Genomic DNA, 7,500 nt, shown 5'->3' with positions numbered 1-7,500 from the left:
ACTAAGCCCACTATCTTGGGCATGTGTCTTAACGGAGATAGCGAGTGTCCTGCTCGTTACAAGGCCTCGACCATCAAGGCCTTTGTCCGTAGGTCCCTGTCCCACTGCTCGACTTGGACTGACACCCACAAGGAGCTGGAAAGGACCGCACAGGTCCTCATCAACAACGGCTATAGTAACAAGCAAGTTCAACGAGAAGTGAGGACAGCCATAGATAAGTGGTACGGGGTCCCCTTCGGTGGAAGGGTCCGACAATGTCAGCCAGGAATCCGACGACACCACAGCCAGGTCCGACACCTCCAACGACGGACCTAAGGACATCAGACTATACTACAAAGGCCTCATGCACTCCGAATATCAACGGGACAAAAGGCCATCAAGGACATCATCAAAAATAACGTTTCACCCACCGACGAGAACACGAAAGTAAAGCTCATCATTTACTACCAGACAAGGAAAACACGTAGCTTGATTATGAAGAATAACCCAGCGCCCCCCGAGAACGATCCTTTGAAGAAGACCAATGTGGTCTACTCCTACCAATGCCCAGTCCGTGGATGCCCCGGCAAGTACATAGGAATGACTACTATGAAGCTCTCGAAAAGGATCTCGTGCCACGTGCAGCAAGGGGCCATCTATAATCATGCTTTACAATGACACAACTCAGAGATTAGCAGGACGGACATCGGTGCTAACACCGAAATTATAGGCAGCGCCACGGACAGCAGGCGTTTACGAATTTTGGAAGCCCTGCTTATCCAAAGTGAGAGACCATCATTGAATACCACACAAGAAATGTTCCTGCTACCTTCATGTCGACGTACTAACGTACGTAATCAAGAATCAGACCCCCAGAATCAAGACAACCCCGATCGTGACACCTCTACAAACGAAGATATCGTCGGACCTAACGTGGATTTTGGCGGCGAACATGGCCCAGAATTTCAGCCTGATGAGCGTAGGAATGGGCTGACTGAGTCCCAGCCCGTCTCGGTGCGCGCCTCGGCCAATCAGAGAGCTCGGGTACCTTTCTCAGCCCAGTCCACTAAGCGAGAGAGGAGCTTGCCTGAATCTTTTTCTGGCTCGGAGCGCGCCTTGACCAATCAGGATCCAGGATCCCTTCCTACCTCTCACACCAGGAATCATACCAGAGCTCGTCGTGCACCTGCTACCAGCACCTACAACCTCCGCTCGACCAATCAGAAAATTCGGGACCTCCGCTCGACCAATCAGAAATTTCGAGGCCTTCTACGAACCAGACTCGGCATATATAAGGACCCAGATTCAGCCAGAGCCTCACATACTCATTCTGCTCTTGGACACCAGCCTGAACGGACGTCTCTCTCCCAGCTCTCACCTAGCAGCCATTACCGCAGCTACGACCAGCTTGGATCCAACGTGGACTCCAGCAGCAGTAGAGGGATTGCTCCCTTGCGAGTCTACCTTACCCCTCATCCACATCCTTCCCTTCCCAGCCCCTCCAACCCCCTTACTCTCGAGTACCACTTGACTGTCTCTCTCCTCCTTGAACTTGTCTCTCTTCTCCAAATACTTCAATTCTAATTGTTACTAACCATCAGTAGCCCTTTTCCCCCGGAGTTGCCGTTGTGGTCTTAAAACTCTCTGGGGGCACTAGGTATTGCTGCAACGTCTAGGATCCTACTTCTTCAGTAGTGCCTACATAGGATAGGGAAATAGGAATAAAGCACTGCCTCCCATAAAGTGTTAATTAATACCTTTATCTTTTAAAAAATCAGTTTTTTGGTTCTAGCGCCCTTAATATTAAAAATTCTTAACTTTTTTTTGCGTTTCCCTTAAAGAGTTGATATTGCTCCACCCTCTCCCAGTCTCGAACTCTCTGTCACGTCATTGCAACACCATTTTTTCAAAAAAAAGTAAAAAGTTTATCTCCCGAAACTTTACGAGTAAATCCCGTAGAGTTTATTTTCAGTCAAAAAATTTTATCCCCTGAAAAGTTACGAGGAGATCCCGTAGAGTTTATTTTCACTTATTTTTCCCCATAAGAATACTTAAGAGTTAAATTTCCCTTAAATGTAAATTTTTAAATGCATATTACTTTCTTTTCTTCACTACTATGGGGAAAGTGAAGATTAAAGATACTAGTCAGGGATCTGACAATGATGCCCGAAGGAAGGCAGTATGGAGTATCCTACAGGATAACTCCTGTTTCATTCACAAGTTGACTACAGTCAACAACACTTACCTGGCCATAGCTGATGAAGCTACCATCGAAAAGATCATTCTTCCCAAAACGAAGGATGCTTTCCTTAGCAGGAATTTTGAGGTCCTAGATCCTCCTCATCTCAATGCCCTTCGTACCCTGGTCATTACGCAGGCTGATGATATTGTATATGACCAATCTGAAGACGAACTAAAGGCTGAAATAGAAAGCAGGAATAGTGTTAAGGTAAATAAGGTCATCAAGTTGCCTAACACCAAGTCGACCTTTAAGGTGCAGATTGAGACCATTCAAATGGTGAGGGACTGCCTTACTAAGGGTTTGCTAATTTCTAGCCAATCTTTTCCCCCCAAATACCTGGCCCAGGACGTATTTGTCTCCTTGTCTCAATGCATGAGATGCTACAAATACGACCACACGAAAAAGGACTGCCCTCAACCATCCACGTATACGATTTGCTCGCTTTGTGCCTCAGTGGATCACTTTTGGACCAATTGCAACAATCAGCAAAGCCATAAGTGTATCACCTGCAATGGTGACCATCCTACCATGGCAGCAAGATGCCCCACCCGGAAATCCATGGTTAAGGACCAAGCAAAGGTTCTTAGAAGCCAACAATCGACTGTAACACCAAATAAGACCTTTGCACAAGCCTCAGCCCCCTCCAATCTTAACTCCTCCTCTCAACCTTTATTCAGTAGTATTACCCTCCAACAGCAGACGGTCATGAACACTGCACTTATCATGGCCAACCTCAGTGAAGCAGTGGAACCAGGGACATTCCAGTCTATGGTTGATTCTTTTTATAAGGCCAATGGACTCCCATTGGTCAAAATTCCCATCGAGGCTATCAATTTAGCCAATAAGGTCTCAACAATGCTTAAGTCTGACAATGTGCATGCCAATACCCCTCAGCAATCTGTGGCAGTTAACGAGGAAATGGAAACGAATGAAGCAAATAGGAAACGAGCACTAAGTGACCCAGACTCGGATATATCAGAGCCTGCTAATCCTGCAAAAAGACAACCACAGCCCTCTACCTCAACTTCTGAACCTCTGGACACTGAATTGCTAGGAGCTACTGCTCTCCCTCCCCTTCCTCCAATGAAACTAGCACCTCCTAAAGTTGGTCTAAAATTGTATACTTCAATCAATTTGCCAAACCCCCCAAAATCCGCATCCCATGACCAAATTAAGAAAATGATTTTTGAAACCAACACTATGAAATATTTGTACACAGAAAAGTTAGCAAACTCCACAGTGGTTCAATTCATTAATAGTGGCTCTATTGAACTGGACAAATACCTCTCCAAGATTGCCCGGGTCACTCCGGATAGGTTCAGTAGAATAAAATCAGGCTTTTTCGATTTATCCAAAGGACGATTACCATAATGGATTCCCTCACAGTGATTCAGCATAATGTATTAAAGTGGACGTTCCTCAGGTGTAAGGAACTTGTTAATATCTACTCCTCCCTCTCTCCTCACCTCATACTTCTTAACTCAACAGGAATTCCTGACTCTACCCGTATCAAGATCTGGAATTATAATGTGTTCCAGTGTAACACCTCTGGTGAACAGGGGGCTGGTACAGCAATAGCGGTTCGGCGGGATGTTGCTGTCAAGTTAATTGATGGTTTCAATCATGATCTTATCGCTGTCGAAATACAGACAGTACGAGGACCAATTATAGTCGCCACAACCTATCTGCCCCCAAGAAACCCAATATTTCCACAGCAAGATATATTATCATTAATGAGACGTAACATCCCTGTCAATCTGCTGGCTGATCTCAATGCAGCTCATCCAGCCCTTGGTTACAACAGAGCCAACCCTATTGGCACATTAATCAATGGCCTGTTGAATAGAAACCTTATAAGGTTCTTAGGACCAGATTTTGATACGTATTTTAACAGAAGAACCTCTGGTAAGCCAGATATTCTGCTTTCAAATAGATTTCATATGTTTAATTACTCTCTTACACAAGGCCCCTTATCCACTTCGGATCATCTTCCCATTATTTTTAAACTTACTGTGAGACCCATTATGGTGGTTGCTAATCCAACTTTAGATTTGAACAACGCGAACTGGGAACGTTTTAAGGACACTCTCAATGACTCTCTCTCTACTTTTGACGAACCCGATAACATCTTAAAGGATAAATCTTACATAGATGATAAGATAGCTTTCTGGTATAGGATGATTAAGGAAGCCTCAGAGCTCCATATCCCATTTAAAACTTTCAGAATATTACCTTATACTAAAGAAACGGATTCCCTAAAGTTACTTCAGATCCGATTTAAGCAAGCCCTGGAATTAGTTAACAACCGAGGCCCCACGCACCAACTTTTAGAGTATATTCATGATATACAAGAACGTATTAAAATAGAATCAATTGACCTCATTAATTCTACTTGGGAGGCTCTGTTAGACAAATGTGAAGGCTTTTATAAAGATCCTGCAAAATTTTGGAACATGATCAGGAAATTGTTGGGCTCAACTTCTCAGCCAATAGCGTACATCACCCATAATAACGAGAAGATCTATTCATCTCAAGATCAGGAGGTGATCTTCAGAGGCTTCTGGTCCAATATCTTTAGAATAGACCCAGTAGAAAATCTAAGGTTTGACCAACGACATGAGAGGCATGTCACTGAGTCAATCCGTGAACATGCTGATCATATAATACCTTATGATTCTGTAGATCTTGAGAGACTTGATGAAGATGACCCTTTCCTCAAACCTATTCAACTCCAAGATATTATTAAAATAATCAAAAGTTTTAAAAACAAAGCTCCAGGCCAGTCTAAAGTAAATAAACTTATCCTTAGTAATTTGCCAAATTCAATGCTCTCTTTTCTTTGCAACATCTTTAATGAAACTTTCAGTATGGGCTATTGGCCAGATTTTTTTAAAAAAGCAGTACTTCCCTTTGTGGGGAAAAAGGGCAGAGACCTCACCTCAGTCTCTAACTATAGACCCATTTCGTTATTAGAGACACCGGGTAAGATACTTGAGAAAATTATTAAAGAGAGATTGGAGGATTTCCTTGAGGAAAATTTACTTAACAATAGCAATCAATATGGATTTACAAGGGGTAAAGGGACCCAACTTGCATTAGCTCGTCTTTACGAATACATTGCGGTCAAGTCAAATCTTGGGGGTCGTTGTAACCTAATATCTAGGGATGTCAGCCGAGCTTTCGACAAGGTATGGCATGCGGGCCTTAAATACAAATTAATAGAAGCACAACTCCCAAATCTAGCTACTAGGCTATTGTGTAACTTTCTTGATAATCGAGTGGCCATGATCAAGATTAAAGAATATATTGGACCAGAATTTCCACTACTATCTGGTGTACCTCAGGGCAGTGTTCTCTCTCCTTCACTTTACAATTTTTATATCAGAGACACCCCTCCTCCTGCTCCTGGTTGTCTGCAAATCATGTTCGCAGATGACCACACCCAGGTAATATCTATTCCTAATAAGAACAAACGGATGTTGCAAATTAAAACAGTCAGGGAAATACAAAAAGTAAATAATTACGAAAAGAAATGGAAAATAACAACAAACTTGAACAAATTCCAGCTTCTCCCCATTTCAGCTCGCAGTCCTGCAGAAATCATTGTTGACAATGTTAGAATTCCATTCAAACAAAAGGCCACAATACTTGGGTGTAACTTTAAGAAATCAGGTATACTTTCACACATCATAGAGAGAATAGCTGTTTCTAGAAAAAGTTTTGCTAAATTGCTACGATTTAAACACTTATCAACTAAAACCCAACTCCGTTTATATAAATCTTTAGTAAGGCCACAGTTAGAGTATCCCACCGTAATATTTGGAGCAATCAGCAAAACTTCCCTTAATAAAATGCAGGCAATTCAAAATAAGGCTTTGAGGAGAGCCTACAAAGAGAGCCCTCCCTATTACAATACAATTAGGGATTTACATGCTCATTCCAAATTGGAGCCTCTTAATGTCCGGTTTCACAGGCTTGGCCAGAAAACCTGGGACAAACTTGCTTCAGACGATGACGACCTTTGCACCCGAACTAGAACTCTCACTACTGAACATACTCGTGACCATTATTGGTGGAAGAGACTGGAGCCTGGGATCAATTGCGATCCTCCTAGGCCCAGATTCATTTCATCTGATTAATTTCATTAGAGATTCATATTGCAATTAAATTGTAATTTCATTTAAGCATTACTTCATCATCATCATAAAAAAAAAAAAAAAAAAAAAAAAAAAAAAAAAAAAAAAAAACCTTCATTAACCACCATACCCTACTTAAACAACATAATGGTGACAGTCACTCAATTAACGTAATGGTGACAGTCGGATGGTGTCCTTTTGCTTGGCGTGAACCAAAAAACCTTTCCTATTCCTTCCTGTCTCTTCCCGTCTTGAAATAACTCTACTACTATCTAATGTCGCATGAGGGTCTGCCCCTCTCTTTTATTCTTTCCCTGTACTTCATTTTCCCCCCCCTTTTTCCCTTCTCCTTTCCCATCCCAGGTACCTGCCCTCGGGCTATAAACTGGATTGTATCCAGGGGTACTTATCCTTTCCCCATATTCCCCACTTCCCTGTCCTCATCGTACTCGTACTCGTACAGAGCCTCACTTCTCGCCTGAAGAAGGAACCAGCCGTTCCGAAACGCGTCGCAACTCCTAACTTGACTTACTGTAATTTTCGAGTATCATTTGTTACTGCAATAATTACTCCAAACTTAACCTGTTGTTTATCCTTCTACCTGATGAACTTCGCCCACTTACTAGCTATATGTAGCAACCCTGAGAATCAAATAGTCCGAAGAATAGAAAAATTGGACCTAAAATTAAATTCTGCCGAAGCAGCCATCATTATTATTATTATTATTATTATTATTATTATTATTATTATTATTATTATTATTATTATTCTTATTGTTGTTGTTGTTGTTGGTATTATTATTATCATCATTACCATTATTATTATTATTTTTTATTATTATTATTATTATTATTATTATTATTATTATTATTATTATTATTATTATTATTATTATTATTATTATTATTATTATGGTGGTTATTATTGCTAAATTTATTGTTATTATTATTATTATTATTATTATTATTATTATTATTATTATTATTATTATTATTATTATTATTATTATTATTACTATTATTATTATTTTGTTTGTCAATATTTTTAATATTATTATTATTATTATTTTTATTATTATTATTATTATTATTATTATTATTATTATTATTATTATTATTATTATTATTATTATTATTATTATTA

Source organism: Palaemon carinicauda, chromosome 11 (assembly GCF_036898095.1).
Source record: "Palaemon carinicauda isolate YSFRI2023 chromosome 11, ASM3689809v2, whole genome shotgun sequence".
Lineage (NCBI taxonomy): Eukaryota > Metazoa > Arthropoda > Malacostraca > Decapoda > Palaemonidae > Palaemon > Palaemon carinicauda.
The sequence above is the reverse complement of the archived record's forward strand: the minus strand, read 5'-3'. Positions refer to the sequence as shown.